The sequence below is a fragment of the Eulemur rufifrons genome, chromosome 11 (genome assembly GCF_041146395.1).
Source record: "Eulemur rufifrons isolate Redbay chromosome 11, OSU_ERuf_1, whole genome shotgun sequence".
NCBI lineage: Eukaryota > Metazoa > Chordata > Mammalia > Primates > Lemuridae > Eulemur > Eulemur rufifrons.
The window spans coordinates 7,832,081-7,851,362 of NC_090993.1; the positions used below are offsets into that span (position 1 = coordinate 7,832,081).

Below are 19,282 nucleotides of genomic sequence, written 5' to 3' on the forward strand. Positions count from 1 at the left end.
AAGATTTAGCACAGAAAGTACTCAATTAATTCGAGCTACTATTATTACCACATTGAGTATAAGAAAGAAGAATCTTGAGCTTAGAAACTTGTTCCCATTGGAGTAGGAAATTCCATATAAAAATTTACCACATTTTACTGTACTTACAGATTCTCTACTCCTTTCTCTCTCTAAATAAACAAACTTTTTAAATGGGTGACTGCTGGGGCCTTTATTTCTACCGTCTCAAAGTGCAAAGGGCATGAAATGAGTCCGAGTCCTACAGCTTCCTAGACCACAGAAATGTATGAGGCAGAAGGAGTGTCTGAGTTTGGAATAACTCTCAAAAAGAGATGGCTCCTCTCAGCCTCTATCAGACACATTGCTAATTATCACGGAAAGTGCTCTCATCAAAGGAAAAACAGTTACTTTATGAAAGAATCAAAACCTTAACACTATCCGTTATTTCTCATTGAATGTTTCCTTTATAAAACCACTGACACTTCCTCCAGAGAGAAATGTTTAATAAAAACAAACACGGGAAACAAAACAAACCATATTGATATTTAACTTCTAAAATTACAATGTGTTTTGTGAAAAAGCCCTGCTGGATTTCAGATTCATGAACTATGAATGGTATTAGCAGCTTTTCACTAAGGGAATATACAGAATTGTCTTTCTAATATCGTACTATAAACGCTTTCCAAATAATGACTCTGTAGAAGACTTGCACAAAATTTGACACTGCATTTTAAATATCTGTAGTGATAAGCCCTAATATATACTGACTTTCTAGTAGTCCCACACTCCCCTTTCAGAGATCATGCAGAATTATCATTTTAACCGTTCGATCGCCACTTAGGCTGGAGATTCAGCAAACCAGGAAAGGATCAGCACTCATAGCAGCACTCAGGGGCCAGTGTGTGTTGAGAAGCTGATATTTCAAGCAGGTCTTCAGGCCATGAAATGCATCAACTCTTCCTTTAAGTATGAGAACAGTGAAGTTTTATGAGGATTTTTATTTAGTTGTATACAATATTAGTGTGCTTATCTTTCTGCATTACGAATATACTGATGATATCAGCATAATTGTACAAATTATTCTTTGGGTTCTTCTCACGACTGCAGAAAATAAGATCACATCCTGAAATATCTATAAAATAAGACAAAAATGACTTGGCCTTCTGCTGAAGTCACTGCCAGAGTGAGGGCCGGCAGTCTGATCTCTCCTGCTTCATAACAGATTACCTATGTGACCCTGAGCAAATCACTGAGCCTACCTGGGCCTTGGTGCCCTTATTATTTTTTTTTCAATGCTCATGCATAACATTTGTTTATTTTTTGTCAAAATATGAAGGGGGTACAGATGTTTTTGGTTGCATGGAGTGCTTCTGTAATGTTTCTGTCAACCGCTATAAGTGTGCCCATTATCCAAATAGTGTTCGTTGTATCTTTTAGGTAGGTTTTGCCCCTCCCTTCCCTCCTCCCCCCACCCCACCTCCGCTTGATTTCCACTGAGTTTTACTTCCCTCTGAGCACATATGTGCTCATCGGTTAATTCCAATTTAATAGCAAGTACTGTAGTGTTTGTTTTTCCATTCTTGAGATACTTCACTTAGGATAATGGTCTCTAGTTCCATCCAGATGGTTGCAAAAGATGTTAATTCACCCCTTTTTATGGCAGGGTAGTACTCCATAGTATACATATACCACATTTTGTTAATCTACTCATTAATTGATGGGCAGAGTCCTTATTTTTTTTTAATGGATATAATAATGTCCCTACTTTAAAGTGCTATTGAAAGATTAAATGAGATAGGTAAAGTACTAAAATATTATCTGACACACAGTAAAAAGAAAATAAGGCTGTAATAATTAGAAGAGGAAATGGCCTACAAATATATTTCTAATGAGAGCAAGTACAGATACTTGCCACATTCAATCATAAAGTGCCTCTTTGTGTGATCAAGTTGATCAGGCTTACATTTTGGGAAAACTTATTTGTAATATAACAGAGAAAAGGCACACTGTTATTTATTCAACTAGCTAGAACCTAATGGTAAGAACGGAAACTGGAAAAAGAGAAGGGTAAGAAAGGAATTACCAGTTATTAAGTATATCTTACCTTGCCAACGAAGAAAAGAAATTTCAAGTATAAAGCAGTTTCTTTTTAGCATGGTTCAGTCCACAAGAAACCAGAGTACTGAACTGTGATACTCTAAAATATATATTTGGTCTTCAACCCCATTTCCTGGTCTAAAACTAGTATCTCCTTAAAATCTCCAGTGATACCTTTTTTATGCTAATGAGTTGACCAAAGCATAGCAGGCAGCCCCTAGGTAGCCTCAGGATGGGGCCTGGTCACCAGAGAAGACCAAGGCATGATTAGAGGATTGGGACTTTCAGGCCACCCCCAAACTCTGGGGAGGGGAGAAGGGCTGAAGGTCAAGTTGATCACCAAAGGCATGATTGATTGAAGCACTGGCTAATGTAATGAAGCCCTCATATAAACCCAAAAGGACAGTTCAGAAGTTTCCTGATAGCTGAGCATGTGGAGGTTCCTGGAGGGCGGCACACCTGGGAGGGCATGGAAGCTCCGTGCCCCTTCCCACATACCTTGCACTATGAATCTCTTCATCTGTTTCCTTTATAATAGATCAGTAAACGTGTTTCCCTGAGTTTTGTGAGCCACTCTAGCCAATTAATCAAGCCCAAGGAGGGGGCCGTGGGAATAATTTATAGCCAGTTGATCAGAAGCACAGGGAAAACAAGCTGGATCTTGGGATTGGCATCTGAAGTGGGGGTTTGGGGGAGGTCGACCATCTTAGGGACTGAGCCCTCAACCTGTGGGACCTGACCGGATCCCAAGGTAGACGGTGTCAGAATTGAATTGGAGGACACCCAGCTGGTGTCTGCTGCAGAACTGATTGCTTGTTTGGTGTGGGGGGGAAACTTTCACACATTGTCAGATCACAACAGCCGTCTGTGTTGACTGTTGTGCTGCAAGAACAGAGGAAAAACAGTTCGTGTTTTTCCACTCTCATGGACCTATCACATTAAAGACCAAATCCTACTCTGTTCATGTTATGTGTTCAGGTGCTACAGAAAACAGACAGAGGGCTCTAGGCCTTGGGAGAAGAAGGCTAAGAAACAGCAGGACTGCCCCAGGTACAAAAGGACAGGGGGTGGCCCATGAGCTGGATTTCTACTCAGGCTGCCCCAGGCCCTTGATGACCTCCATCAAACCCTCATATCCTATGAAGCCATACCCAAATCTACCACATTACCTCTTTCTATGCATCTTTTTCACTATGAATGAAGCACACCAAAATTTACACGTCTAAACCTGTTCATGTATCCATTCAAACCTGTGTTTTATGTGCCTCCAACATGCCAGGCACCCTGGAGGACACACAGATACGTGGTCATCTCAGTTGATTAGCATTCTCGGAGTATTCCATGATTACAGCAATGAACGTTTTAACAAAACTATTTGTTTCTCCTCTACTACATTATTGGGTCTTGAAGGGGAAGAGCTGTCTTTTCATCATCTTTTTTCCCCTGCCACCTAACAGTGCTCCACTTACAGAAATTATCCAATAAATATTTACTGAACTAAATCACTGTCAAGCATGCATGGAACAGGAGAGCCCACGGTCTCCTTCCCCTCAGGTCTTAGGATTTTAGGACCATCTGCTTGAGGTGGCTACACCTTTCTAAATCTGGTTGATAGTGCAATATGCAATGTTTTTAAACATAATCTGGAAAGTGTTTGTGTTAACCCACCCTGAGATTCCATGAGTATAAGCAGCAAGAAATGGCCTTTTGTAGATGTGAGAACATCCAAACGTTTTATACATAGGTGAATGCACATCCCAATGGCCAAACACCGAGCAAAGGAGCAAAACACCAGAACAGTCGGCTTATTCTCGACATCCTGATCCCAGCAAGAAACGGCACACACCTGCTGTAAGCAGGCAAACGACATCCAGCCCACTGCCGTTCCCTCCATAGAGATCTACCAACTGTGATGTTTCTTCGGAAACTTAGGCAGGACAATGAGAAACTGAGTTTGACAACGTTTTAAAAAAAGATAAATTATGGCCCCTCTAAAAGGTCCATTAGAGCCCCAGAACTCTACTGGCCTTATGAAATTGACCATTAAAGGGAAAAGGACAGGATTGAAGGAAAGCTTAGCACCATTCCTCCAATATTTATTTTGATTCCAAAAAGGTAGAAAGTTGAAGATAACGCTAAAGCAGAAAGGAGGAACAAGATATTCTAGGCATCAAACAGCACCTTTCTGATAAAAAAAAAAAAAAAAAAAGCCTAAGGAATTAAAAATTCTTCCTAGAAATCTGAGAGCTGAAATACAGACAACTATAACAGTATAGAACCAGTTATCTTGGAAAATTCTATTCATCTTTGTAAGGACAAGAATTTGGTGCTCAGCCCAATTTTTCTTAGTCACTCCTAATGATAGTAATTCCATTTCTTTCACAGAACAAGTCTCCTAATCCTCTGATAAACAAGTTTCTACGCCTTTAAAGTGGTTAAATGAGTAGGTCCTAACTTCACCAATGGGAAAATGAGGGCATTGAAAGGTAAAATCATCTATAAAGGATAAGGCAACAAGTCAGCAATTAAATCAGTATATCATCTCCTCGGTTCTAATGCTATTACAAAATTTGTACACTTTAAACAATGTACTCCTTATACATAAATTTATGTAAGAATAAAGGCTGTTGCAAAAGTGAAAATAAAAGAACCAAAGCAACTGAACTTCACTCATGCTTTTTAATCAACAAATGTTGTATGGAGTTCCTATTTCCCCTTTAATTGGAGTACGATTGTAACCCATGTTAAAATGGACTTTCAACTTAGGAAAAAAGACTATCTGGGTAGAGAGCAGCTTAGTCAAGGAAACACAGCTTTACTTCACTCTGTGCTCTAAAGATTTCATATGGATAAACATCATAAGCAACTGAAACAGTAAACATATAAATAAAATTAAATTTAAAAATAAGAGAATACCTGGGCTAACAGATGGGAAAAAATATACACCTTGACCTCATACCACATGCAAAATTAAAAGGAAAAAAGTATCACATGCCTATTTAAAACTAAAACACGGAATGTAATTTTTATAATCATAAAGTGGAGAAATTTTCTTAGCCTGAGAATCAGGCTAAGAAATCAGAAACTACCTTAAAAAAAAAAAAAAAAAAAAAAAAGGCTAAACTTAGGCAAAAACTGACATAGTTGGTAAAACATTAACAGAAATCAAAACTACTCTATCGCAAAAGATAACTCAACAAAGAAGTCAAATGAAGAATTGGCAAAAATACTCATTTGTTACATGTGACAAACAAGTCATATACCGAACAAAGAAAAATCAGTACATGAAATAATCCAAAAGATAAATGAGCAAAAGAAATATAAGTGACCAATAAACTTGTAAAGATACGTAATCTCAGTAGTAATTTTTTAGAAGAACATAAAAATTAAAGCAATGAAGTACTTTTTAATATGAAAATCACAAAATGAAAATACTGAGATTGCTCACTATTGGCAACTTACTCATAAGTCACTGACAGAGTGACTTTGCAACACAATCTTTCTGAAGTGCAACCTAGCAACATCCATCAGAATTCTAATTGGGCATACTCTTTCATCCAGGAATTCCATTCCTAGGAATTCAACTTAAGGAAGTGATTGTGTAAGTGTAAATACAGACGTTTACACTGACAAGCACCTACATGTCCTTCAACAAAGGATTAAATAAATTACAGTATATCCGCACAATGACAACCCATATGTTATTTTAAAAAAAAAAGTAGGAACTACCTAATGTTGACAAGGAAAAGACGCCTACAACATATTGGTAAGTGAAAATAAAGCAAATGTACAACATATCTGCAGTTAAAATAGTACATACTGAATTATTTCATTTTTAAAAAAGTATACATGTAGATTTAAAAGAAGTATGTCAACAGAGATGGCCTTTGAGGGGTGTGACTACAGGAGCAATTTATGTTCTAGTTTATACATTTCTGTGTTGTCTGAACTAAATATACTTACAAATTGAAAAGCTAAAGAATATAATTTTTGACAAAATGTAGTATGCCTAAAATTGTGAGCATGTTATATCACAAAAGTTTATACTGTAGCATATACCATAATATTCTCATAACTTCACTCATCAAAATCACTCATAAGGAAACTAATCTGGAGACCATGTCCTCTCAGGTGTGCCTCTGTACGATTGTGACTAGGGAAAATCCAGGTGTTAAGTCCAGGCAGCAGCTATTTTCCCACAGTACTCAAAAGCACAGTAAAGACCAGAGAGAGGGTCATCAGCTGTGTCCAGGTGGCATAAGGTGTCCCTCAGCTGGCCAGCAGGCTAGTAACAGAATGAACTCATTCTTCAAAGGAAACCTAAAAACTGGGAGGGAGCAGGACAGCTGTACCAAGGGAGGGTCTTTCCTTAAAACAGACCTAGGTAGCACCTCCTGTTTCCTGGGCTGAAGATGTTAATTATTTCCCTCTAGTTTTATTTCCACATCAGAATTCACACAGGCTCGACTGTTTTCATTAGCACTTCAGCCAAGTGTTTGGATGCACATTAAGAGGGAACACAGTCTTCTCAGACAGTCTTTCTCCACTATTGTTTCCTCAAATCCCCTCTTCTCTTTCCTGAAAGGACCTTCACAATGTCACCATTCAATGTATGTGTACTTATGTATTCATGATTTGCAATAAGGAAACATATGATGGATACCCACTCCCCCCCCCCCAGTGGTATTTTGCCGCTGTTTAAATGCTTACCCTCATCAAATGCTTGCTTTTTAAAGGCAAGCTCCCTGGCCATAGACTTCAAAATGCACCAACACACATAAAAGACAAAGGCTGTGGAAATAAAGATGATCAAGATGTATGGCAGCTAAATGCAGGGCCTGGCCCTAGACCGGATCCTGTATGGAGGGGGAGTGACACCCTAAAGGACACTTGGGGTCAAATCACAAACCTGGAATACAAATAATAGATAGGGTTTAAGTAATGAATCAATATTAAATGATTCAAACTTGATAACAACTATTGTTACCTAGGCAAAAAGCTCTAGTCTTAGGAAATACACACTGAAGTCCTTACAGGTCAAAGGTCAGGATGTATGTAACTTGAAAACTGTGGGTGTGAGTGTGTGCATGCACGTGTGCACATGCTGTACAGACAGAGACTGAGAGAGAGATGGGAATCCATGTTTGACAATTCAAGGCCCTAAGAAAAATGTGCTGGGGGTAGTTACTTCTGACAGGGCTCCTCCAAAGACCCATTGTCTTTCCTGCTGTTACAGAAAATGCAATATTTGTGAACATACACAAGTAAAGCCCCTCTCAGTGTATCCAGGGCACACCCTGCACCAGGAGCAGCCTTTGGGCAGCCCTTTATCACCAATACACTCATGTCTTGTCCCACTGATCTAACAGACACTCCATGAAGATATGTACAAACCAATTATATTTTACATATATATATATATATATATATATATATATATTTTTTTTTTTTTAGGAGATGGAGGTCTTACTATGTTGCCCAGGCTGGCCTCGAACTCCTGGGCTCAAGCAATCCTCCTGCCTTGGCCCCCTGAATAGCTGGGATTACAGGTGCGAGCCATTGAGCCCAGCCAGCATACCCCTTTTAAAGGCCTTAAGGGACATTCACAGGAACTTGTTAGTGACTCCTTCTGAAGCCCCCAAATTAGGCAATTCCAAGTTCAAATGGGCTTTCTTAAGGCAATGCTCATTCATGTTTGCTGTGGAGCAGTGAAAATATCAAAACATTCGATCTATCAGCCAAGGGAAATAATCTTCAAAAAAAAAAAAAATTAATAGGCCACATAAACTCAATTTAAAAATCAAAACGACTGCCTGGAGCGAGGATGAGTGTGCTGCCCCCAGCCTTGCTAGCAGGCTTACCTGAGCAGGGAAGAACAGCGGGCTCCTGCTCACACAGCCTGGGCAAGAACCTACAAAAGAAGAAAGAGATCCCGTTCAGACTCCCAGAAAAGCTCTTGGTCAGCAGTTTTCAAAATGTGGTCTGAGGGACAAGATCTTTCCTGGGGTCCACAAGGTCAAAACCATTTTCACAATGATACCAAGGCATCATTTTACCTTTTCCACTCTCCTCCTCTCACTAATGTACAAAGGAGTTTTCCAAAGGTTGAGGAACATGCAATAGTGCAAAAGACTGAATGCAGAAGCAGGTGAGAGAATCCAGCTTCTCGTAAGCCAGATATTAAAGAAATTTGTAAATGTATAAAACAATGCCATTCTGCTTTTTTGTTTTGGAAAACAGTTATTTTCATAAAATATGCTACTGTAATCAAAAGCTCTTTGGGATCTCAATAATTTTAGGAATGTCAAGGGGATCCTAAGACCAAAAGTTTAGAGAACAGCTGCTCCAGGTACCTACTTTGGTACTAAATTCTGTTAAACTGCATCTGCTTTTAATAACAGCAATGGCGATTAGTTATGCAGCACTGACTATGTACTAGACACACTACTAAATATATATATATATATATATATATATATATATATATATATGTTACTTCCAAACTCATCACCACTTTAAAAGAAAAAAAAAAAAAAACTCAGCCTTTTCTGCCTCCCTGAATGAGAAAACTGGTGCTCAAGAGCTTGGTTACTCGCTCCAGGTGAATCAGCAAGTACAGGATTTGAACTCAAGTCAGCCTAAGTGTGCTACAATCATGCTGTTTTCAATGACCATTTTTTAAAACAGTAAACATACAAATTTCTAAACTAAACTGGAGTGAAGTGCCCTGGTGCCCACACTCCTACTTGACACTGCATGAACTCAAAACGCAATAATGTGGAATACACAAGCTGGATGAAAGTATACGAACATAGGTTTATGAAAATAATGTGGCTCTCTAAATCCTACGAGATCCAACACTCTGCTTCCTACCAAAGACAAGACAGTTGCCGTAACAACAGGCAGTGGCATCCTCAGTTACGGCCTCCAACTTTTAGAAGGCTAACATGGCATCAAGTGCCCTGCAAAAAGGATGAGTCCTAAGCCTGAGCTTACTGAAGAGCAGCACAGGAAATCCTGGAAGCTTTTGATCTCTTCAATGCTGATGGAACTGGGACTATGCATGTTAAGGAACTTATCATGGCAATGAGCGCCCTGGGCTTTGAACACAGGAGAGAAGAAATCAAGATAATGAGTGAAACTGATAAGGAAGGAACAGGAAAAATGAATTTTAGTGACTTTTTTACTATGATGACTCAGAAAATGTCTGAGAAAAATACCAAAGAAGAAATCCTGAAAGCTTTGAAGCTCCTTGATGATGAGGAAACTCGGAAGATACTGTTCAAAAACCAGCACCACACGGCCAAGGAGTTGGGTGAGAACCTCACTGATGAGGAGCTGTAGAAACGACTGATGATGCTGTTGGAGATGGAGACGTCAATGAGCAAGAGTTCCTGCACGTCACGAACATGACCAGCCTCTATTAAGGTCAGTGTCTTCTTTTCTATTGTAAGCACTTGTAACTAGATTTAGTGCCTTCCACTGTGTGAAATCTGGCTTTTGTGAACACAAACTATTTTTCTCCCCCTGACCTCCCTGTATAACTTTAGTAGTGACCTTTAAGTTTTCTTTGGTATTAAAGTTCTTTATAAGATGACTTGCCATTACTGTAATTCTCAAAAGCAAGAGCACATTAAAGTGGAGAAAAGGGTCTTAGAACTTTAACCACCTGCCATTTTGCCTTGCATTGCTTGATTCTTGCCATGCATTCCCATGCATATGCAAACACAGAATGACTTCTTAGACAAGTACCCGTTGTATCCATGTGGCCCCGAAGCAGTAGTCATTCTACAACAGTTCCAGCTTTTAGTAGACACCTGAGTGTAGTTTTCTTTCTTATAAAACCCAGTTAACTCTGCAACTGGCATTTGGATGTGTATAAATGCTATTTGTTTCGTCTTAAAAATAAAACATTCCTTAGTTTTGGGGGGGAGAAAAAAGACAAAACATACTCCAATAAGCAGTCCCAGTTTTTACTTGTTATCCCAGCACAGTACTAACAGCATCCCTTTCACTTTGAAAGCTGATAAACAATAAGGTCACCTACCAAGATGGCTGTAACAACTGATCTTAGTTTTAGAAAGCTACTTTTTGCAATCTGTCTCAATTTTTAAGAAGCACTAAAACAGTTGATGAAAAGTTACTAGCAGTCCCTCAGTTGTGGCTGAATTTAAGATTATATGCAGGGGTAAGGGGCAGGGAAAAAAATACCTAATATAGTCAATTCTGAGCTTAAAAATATAAAGCATAGTATGTTGGGTTTCCCCCCAAAAATTAAACACAGCATTACCATATGATCTAACAATTCTACTTCTGGGTTTATACCCAAAACAACTAAAAGCAGGATGTCAAAGAGATATTTGTACACCTATGCTGATAGCAGCACTATTCACACAAAAAGGTGGAAACAACCCAAGTGCCTATTGATGAACAAATGCAAACAAGATGTGGTAAATATATACACTGGAATATTATTCAGCCTTAAAAGAGAAGGAATTTCTGACACATGCTACAACATGGATGAATGCTGAAGACATCATGCTAAGTGAAATAAGCCAGTCACAAAAAGGACAAATATTACATAATACCACTTATATGAAGTACACAGATTAGTCAAATTCATAGAGTCAGAAAGTACAATGGTGGCTGTCAGAGATTCAGGAGAGGGGAAATGGGATTACAGTTTAATACATACAGTTTCATTTTGCAAGATGAAGAGTTCTGGAGATGGATGGTGGTGATGGTGGCACAATGATGAGAATCTACTTAATGCCAGTGAACTGCATATTTTACCACAATAAAAACAGACAAACCCAAAGAGTACTTATTTTTAAAAATTCCTAGCATTAATTAGAAAAAAACATTATTGGGTATCTAATATCATAGTTTGAATCTTCACTAGTTTATTAAACCCAACTAAGCATTCATCCACCCATGCCTCCATCAAGCCGTCCACTCAGCAAATGTTCACTGACTACCTCCTGGTCATCAGCTACTGTGCTGGGAACAGAAGGTACATGTATGCATGCAACAGACAGTCTCTGCCACGGAGGACATACGTCAGGGAACCCAGACACAGTACGAGATACAAGGCATGCCTTACTTTATTCTACGTCGCTTTATTGAGCTTTGCAAATATGTTTATTTTATTTATTTATTTTTTTTAAACAAATTGAAGGTTTGTGGCAACCTTGCATCAAGTCTATCAGGGCTATTTTTCCAACATCATGTGCTTTCTGTCTCTGTGTCACTTTTTAGAAATTCTCATAATATTGCAGACCTTTTCATTACAATTATATCTGTTACAGTGACCTGTGATCAGTGATCTTTGATGTAACTATTATAACTATTTCGGGGTACCCTGAACACCCATATAAGATGGCCAACTTAATCAGATAAATGTTGTGTTCTGACTGCTCCACCAACCAGCCATTTCGCCATCTCTTTCCCTTCTCAGACCTCCATATTGCCTGACACACAACACCACTGAAAATTAGGGCAAATTAAACCCTACAATGACCTGTGAGAGGAAGAGTTGCATGTTGTTCACTTGAAATGAAAAGCTAAAAATGATTGAGCTTTTTAGGAAGGCATGTCAATAGCCAAGACAGGCTGAAAGGTAGGCCTCTTGTACCAGTTATCCAAGTTGTGAATGCAAAGGGAAAGTTCTTGAAGGAGATTAAAAGTGCTACTCCAGTGAACACATGAATACAAAGTAAAACAGCCTTATTGCTGATCTGGAGAAAGTTTCAGTGGTCTGGACAGAAGATCAACCCAGATACAACATTCCCTTAAGTCAAAGCCTAATCAAGAGCAAGGCCCCAACTCTCTTCAATTCTATGAAGGCTGAGAGAGGTAAGGAAGCGGCAGAAGAAAAGTTTGAAGCTAGCATAGGTTGGTTAATGAGGTTTAAGGAAAGAAGCCATCTCTATAACATAAAAGTACAAGGAGAATTAAAAAATGCTGATGTAGAAGCTGCAGCAAGTTATCCACTACATCTAACTAAGATCCCTGATGAATGTGGCTACACTAAACAACAGATTCACAACATAGATGAGACAGTTTTCTACTGGAAAAAGATACCACCTAGGACTTTCATAGCTAGGGAGAAAAAGTCAAAGCCTGGCTTCAAAGCTTCAAAGGACAAGCTGACTCTCTTGTTAAAGGTTAATGCATCCGGTGACTTAAAGTTGAAGCCAATGCTCATTTACCATTCCAAAAATTCTAGGGGCCTTAAGAATTACCCTAAATCTACTCTGCCTGTGCACTATCAATAGAACAACAAAGCCTGGATGACAGCATATCTGTTTATAGCACGTTTTACTACTTTAAGCCCACTATTAAGACCTACTACTGGGATAAAAAGATTCCTTTCAAAATGTTACTGTTCATTGACAACGCACCTGGCCACCTCAGAGCTCTGATGGAGACATACAAGAAGATTACTGTTGTTTTCATGCCTACTAACACCTCCACTTTGCAGCCCATGGATCAAGGAGTATTTCTGGCTTTCACGTCTTATTATTTAGTACATGTCACAAGGCTGTAACTGTCATAGATAGCAATTTCTCTGATGGATCCAGGCAAAGCCAATTGAAGCCTTTTGAAGAGGATTCACCATTCTAGATGCCATTGAGAACATGCAGGATTCATGGGAGGAGGTCAAAATACTAAAATGAACAGGAGTTTGAAAGAAGTTGACTCCGACCCTCATGGATGACTTTGAGGGGTTCAAGACTTCAGTGGAGGAAGTAATTGCAGGTGTGTTGGAAATAACAAGAGAACTAGAATTAGAAGTGATGCCTGAAGATGTGACTGAATTGCTGCAATCTCATGATAAAACTTGAACAGATGAGGAGTTACATCTTAGAGATGAGCAAGCAAAGAGAGTATTTTCTTGAAATGGACTCTATTCCTGGTGAAGATTCTCTGAACATTGCTGAAATTATAACAAAGAATTTAGAATATTACATAAGCTTAGTTGATAAAGCAGTGGCAGGGTTTGAAAGGATCGACTCCAATTTTGAAAGAAGTTTTACTGTGGGTCAAATGCTTATGAAACAGCATGACATACTGTAGAGAAATCTTTCGTAAAAGGAAGAGTCAATCGATTTAGCAAACTTCACTGCTGTCTTATTTTAAGAAATTGTCACAGCCACCTTAACCTTCAGTCAACTGACGTCAACACCAAGGAAAGATCCCCCAACAGCAAAACGATTATGGCTCACTGAAGGCTCAGATGATCACTAGCAATTTTTAGCAATAAGGTATTTCTTAATGAAGGTTTGCACATTTTTCAGACATAATGCTACTGCACACTTAGACCACAGTATAGTGTAAACATAACTTTAATATGCACTAGGAAACTAAAACATCTGTGTGACTCGCTTTACTGAGATATTCATTTTATTGCAGTGGTCTGGAACTGACCGCGCAAATCTTGGAGGTATGCCTGTACTGAAAAGCAACCTCGGGAAGCCTATGTAAGAGATATTACTGCACTATAAACGATAAATATTTCTTGCAAAAGAAAAAAAAAAAGCATGATCTTCTACAATTAAAAAACTCAAATCCTTTGAAGCCTATTTTTTAAAATTTGGGGTTCCATTTTTTTCCGCTAAGGAAGTTTTCTGTTCCCTAAAATTTTTCAGGCTGATATATTATGAAACCCTCAACTTTACAAAATAAGTCTTTAAAAATCCTGATTAAACAGCTCTGTGTTTTGTGACTAAATATTTTGTTTAATGTCTCTTCTCTAAGAGAGACACTTTAAATTATGTTGTAATCTCCCCAACACAATGAACACACTTTGTAAAAGGCACTTTTCCTTCCTTTGATACAGAAAACATCCTGTAAACAATTAATGCTCCACTCTTTTAACTGACTGCTTTTGTTTACTGACAGGAAAGGAAAGCACAAATTCTCTATGTAGCAACAGGGACTCCACAGTTTTGCTTCATTTCCTACTGAGCAGGTGGTTTATATGAAGCAACTGGCTACTGCATTTTACCTTGTTTTGGCTTAAAACAGAAAAAATAAATGAGCTTTCAGCAGAGCAAAGTCTTCTCAGGCCACAGAACCTGGGCCTGGGAGGTATGATGCAGAGTGGGAGGAAGGAAGGCTCTCCCTGCTCCTCGGCTGAGAGGAGGCTCCTCACACTTCTACAGGAAGCCCTGTGTGAAAACCAGATTTACAGACACACAGGTCTGGCCCTTTGTTCTTACCAGCAGGTTCGTCAGCTGTTTTCCCAGCAAAAGAAGGTTCTGAGAAAGTGAAGTCAAACATTTTCTTTCCACTGAGATGAATAAAAATATTCCAGCCAGCTCTGTTTCTCCACCGATTATCAGGATGAGTTTGCTAGTATTTGGAGAAAGCCAGGACCAAAGAAAGGCTGTATTTTGGTTTTGTTTGTTGTTGCATTTGTTTTGCAGCCCCGCACCACACCTCGCAGAGCTTCTTATAAGCTCTACAACACTCTGCTTTCGTGTCTAGATTCTACACTCCAGCAAGGTCTGGTTCGTGACCACATACCCAGCACTAAGCACCTTGCTCTGTACTTAGTTCAAAAGCATACAGTAAATATTTTACAAAAGAGGAGAAGGAAGGAGGAAGGAGTCAGAGAGGGAGAAATCAGTGAAAAGGAGAGAAACAGGCAAGAAGCAGGGTGGTGGGGGGACGACTGGTTCTCCCTAGAGGCTGAAAGCCTCCCAAGAATAACACAGAAGATAGCATAGCACAGGGCATTTACCGCAGGGAAAGCAAGAGTCTGCTGAGAAAAAGAACACAGCCATTTCCACAAGGGAATATCCCACAGAATTGGTTGAACTATATGAAACCACAAGTGTTCTGCTATTTTTGGTATAAGAAAAACAGCAATCTCATGCAATCCCACCTAGTACCTGATCCTCCTCAGTGAGCTTACCTCTTCAATGTCTATCTGTATCATCACTTATTTTGCTACAATGCCAGCCTTACCACTCTACTTTTGTGCCCAAACAGCCCACTGCCACATGAATGACCCGCAGCACCACCTCTAATTCAACATGCAGAAGACAGAGTCCGCATCCTTCCTGACAGACCTCCTCCCCTGCCCATGTTCCCTACCTGGGCTGACAGCTCCATTCGCCTCTCACCTTCCCTCCTGCACTGCCACACACCATGGCAGCTGCAGCTTCTGTCTGCCCTACATCCCTCCCCTTCCCAACACCCCCTTCTGGTTTGTGTAAGGAGCCGTCCTGCCCTTGACGTGTTGCTGTCCCCTGGGCCGCTGACGGCATATCATTCCCTTAGCTCAGGGACTAGTTCAGGGATGTGCACAGACCAAGGCAAAGACATCTATAGTCTTCTCTAGGGTGGCATCAAGATCTTGGGAAGTTCAGTTCTGCCAAAGATGCTAAGCTAGGAGGCTGTGGGCTGCGGCTGCTGGCCACCATCTGGTCGATCACCCAGGGAGGGCTGATGTGCAGAGGTCAAAGCAGGGAAGGCAGGGCCAGGAGAGAGGCCCTGTGACAGACTGAGCCCACAGATCTGACAATGCCTGAAGCATCTACCCCTAGACATCCCAGTTACTTATGCAATACCTTTCTTTTTCTGCCTATGTTACTCTAAGTTGGGTTTCTGTTACTCGTAATCAACAGTCCAGACAGATACATTTATTCACAACTATGCCATGCATAACTTAAATCTCAAAATAGCCTTCAAATATTTCCATAATATGGCCCAAGTACCTCTCTAATTCTACTTCTCTACCTGACAGAAAATGCATTAAATGACCTTTCCCAAATAAACATGTCCTAAAGTTTCCTGCCTCTGTCCCTTTTATCAAGATGTTCCCATTACCCAAAATACCCAGCATCCTTCACAGCCTCAAAGCCCTTCACCCTTCCATAAAACTTTCTTAGACATTTCCAGGGGGAAAATTATTGAAGAAAAATTTCCTAGACAGAAAGTGTCTCTTCCTCTCTACTGCTCCCATAGGACATTACTTACTTGTACCTTTTACTGTAAAATTTTTCTGTCAGTCTGTGATGTCATTTCTTTACAGATGTGTCTGCTACCTTCATCTGTGAGTTAATGGGCAGAAGCCTTAGGCATAAAAGGGAATAAATAGTTGGCAAAGGCACAGCCCCCAGGCTTCGTGCGCCCTGTCACTCCGCCTGCACTATTGCCCGGGAGTGGACTCAGGACAGCCGGCTTTGCTCCTCTGCACCCAATCCTCACCAGATCCTCACTCTGGCCAAAGCACCGGGCTGTGCCTCTCCTGGAGGAGGAGGAAGAGGGAGGAGGAAGAGGGAGGAGGAAGACGTAGTAGGCGGGAGGAGGAGTTGCCAGAGAGGAGAGGAGAGGACAAGTCACGTGGCAGTCATGCAGGAACTGGGGGAGGAAGCCGAGCAGAACCCCTGGAAAATGGCTCCAAATGTTACAAGAAGCTGGAAAAATACATAGATGCAGCATGGCAGCCTCTCCAGATGTTTGGGGATAATATTCCAGAGAGAGGTTGATCCCTTTAGATGAGGTAACTAGTCATAATGAAGAAAATGAGTCTTAAAACCTTCTGGAAATCTTTTAACTGGAATAAAAGTAAAGAAGAAACTGGTTTCATGGTAGTACAACCACCATCACTAGCCAGATAATTCCTTATTTGGTAGCTGCTGTGGCAAAGATATGGCCAGCTGTGATATCAACAGTGAAGATGAAAAAGGAGGCAAACCAGATCAAAAAGTGAAAGCCTGATGGGTACGTTAAAAAGGCTTTCTGCGAAACAGAAGCCAAAGGCAAGGCCAGTGCACCACGCCTCTGGAAACTCTGCTGGTGAGAACACCCTCTCCTCCTCAGCGCCGACAGTATTTAAACGTGTGACAGCTTAGAGGCCAACACGGTCCACTTCCCTCCGGTCATCACTATAGTCCCACGCCTTGGCCTCTTTGACCTACAAACTCTTGAGACGTGCATGAAAATGGAGGTGAGAGTCAAGGCCTTGGTTCACTCTTGCAGTCCGCGTTCCGCACTGAATGGTGCTGGGAGAGAGTTCCACGACCTTCCGTCTGAGATTGCGTGCCAGGAGCAGGCTAATTCACTGAAGAGTTCAGCTTCTCAGAATGGAGACTTGCACCTCCACCTGGATGAACATGCGCCTGCAGTGACTGGACTTATGCCACAGGACTACAATCAGTGTACCGTGCCTTCAGATGACGGGATGTATCCTCTGGAAGGATCCATAGCTATTGTCTGGACAGTTCTTCTCCCATGGAAGTCTCTGCGGCTCCTCCTCAAGTAGGAAGGCACCCTTTCCCTGAAGATGAGAATCAGGGAGACCAGGACCTAGTTGTGGCCGCAGAGATCTTTGTGGAGCAGGCGGTGAATGGCTTGTTGACTGGCACCACAGGAGTCATGTTGCAGAGCCCCAGAACAGGTCACGATGATGTTCCTCCACTCTCACCATGGCTACCTCCAATGCAGAATAATCAAATCCAAAGGAACTCTGGTCGACTCACTGGCACGAGGTTCACGTGGCTGAAAGTGTGCGCTGCCATCTGAATTTTGATCCTAACTCTGCTCCTGGGGTTGCAAGAGTTTATGACGCAGTGCAAAGTAGTGACTTGCAAAACAAGGATGGTACCAGGGACCAGTCACAAGCTGAGAAGCCGAGGAGAAGCTAGCAAACGTGCCAGGTGGTTCTTTTCTTGTTGGGGACAGTCCTCATGACCATCATCTTTTAAGCTTGAGCTTTCAGCTCCCATGGTAAAACACTTTACATAATGTTGGCGTAACATATAAAGACCTATGGAACTAAAACTATTAATATTATTAAATAAATATTAGGATCATAAAAAAGGATCATAAAAAAAGAGTTGGCAAAATAAATAATCATAAGCAAGAAAGCTTCCTGCATTCAAAAAACATTTGCTGCTGCTGCCATAATTAATTCAATGTCTTTATTTATAAATTTATTACATTAATTCTTTTCTGAATTTTTACAAGTAAATAACTAAATTACTGTGACTACTGGGATGGCCTTAACTTGGTACAGGAAATTCTCTGGCTCTTTCAGTATTTCCCACAAACAAGATAAATGAGAAACTAACTTGGGAACCAACACATCCCTGCTAAATTGAAGCTATTATTAAAAAGCTTTAACTACTCCACCACGACCACAAAGTCCAAACTGTCAGCCAAGACAACCAGGCCACTGGGCAATCTCTCCAATCTATTTTTCCAGCTCCTTGTCCTGCTTCTCTTGTTCTCACACCCAAACAGTGGTTCTTCCACCTTGCCTAGGTAGAGGGTGGAGCAGCAAAAAGTCATGATGTTGCTTGGTGAACATCTGCCTCTTCCACCCAATTCGTAAAACATTATGAATAATGGTATATCATTTTAGTATGGGAACCAGGAAAAATTTTATTAGCAGAAAGATGTATGTTAGGAAGTAATATGCATCACCACAACCATACTTACTTACCCAGGGGGGGAAAAAAAGGACGTAAAACTTGGCATGCATAGCTAATACATGCTTTTCCATCATTTGCTAGTTTGCTTTATCAATCTGCTTGTAGATAAGCAAAACATTATAAATGAGAAAATATCATTCAGTAATGTAGTGGTTTATATTTGTTATTTTAAGAATTGAACACTGATCCAACCCCAGGACTACCCATCATGAGAACCATCTACATTCCCTATATAGGTCTACCAAAGTTTTAACTTGATGTTACAATGCCATAAGCATTTTAAGACTGGAGAATGCTCTATTATAAACCTGAAATAGTAATCATTAAATCAATGAAAAAAGGAGAGAATAAAACATACTTGTGAAATCCAAGAATGTTCTCTATTTTAAGGACAGGTACTAATAGCAACCATAAGAAACTAAGGAAGTTTAAATTCATATAAATAACTAAGGTGTCCATAAAAGGTAAAAATGCCTCCAACTGATCTTTGCTAATAATGATCTCTGTTTTCTGACACTGAAAGGTTTTGGGGCTCAGAAAGGAATACCCCAAAATAAAGGCCTTAGAACCAAAAGACTCTCTTGACCTTCTCCTGCCCTCCTGTCTCTGGCCACTCATTCTCCCCTGAGGTTAGCCATGGAAACTAAAATACCTCTTCCCCAAGGCGGGTCATAGAAACCAGAACCCCTCCTACCCCAAAGTCAACCATAAAACTAAAAATACTACTCTAACTTCTC

General features: G+C 40.3%; 1 protein-coding gene and 2 pseudogenes across 2 annotated transcripts in view; 2 read left to right on the forward strand and 1 right to left on the reverse strand.

The window, feature by feature from the left end:
• SIPA1L2 (signal induced proliferation associated 1 like 2) overlaps nucleotides 1–19,282 on the reverse strand; it is a 202,938-nt gene that overhangs the window by 142,869 nt on the left and 40,787 nt on the right. For both annotated transcript variants that reach the window (XM_069484692.1, XM_069484690.1), the window contains exon 2: nucleotides 7,959–8,008. The gene's annotated coding sequence lies outside the window, so the exon portion shown is untranslated. The remainder of the gene's footprint in view (nucleotides 1–7,958; nucleotides 8,009–19,282) is intronic.
• LOC138393365 (centrin-2 pseudogene) lies at nucleotides 7,922–9,524 on the forward strand (annotated as a pseudogene).
• Nucleotides 16,626–17,867, forward strand: LOC138393366 (suppressor of cytokine signaling 6-like; annotated as a pseudogene).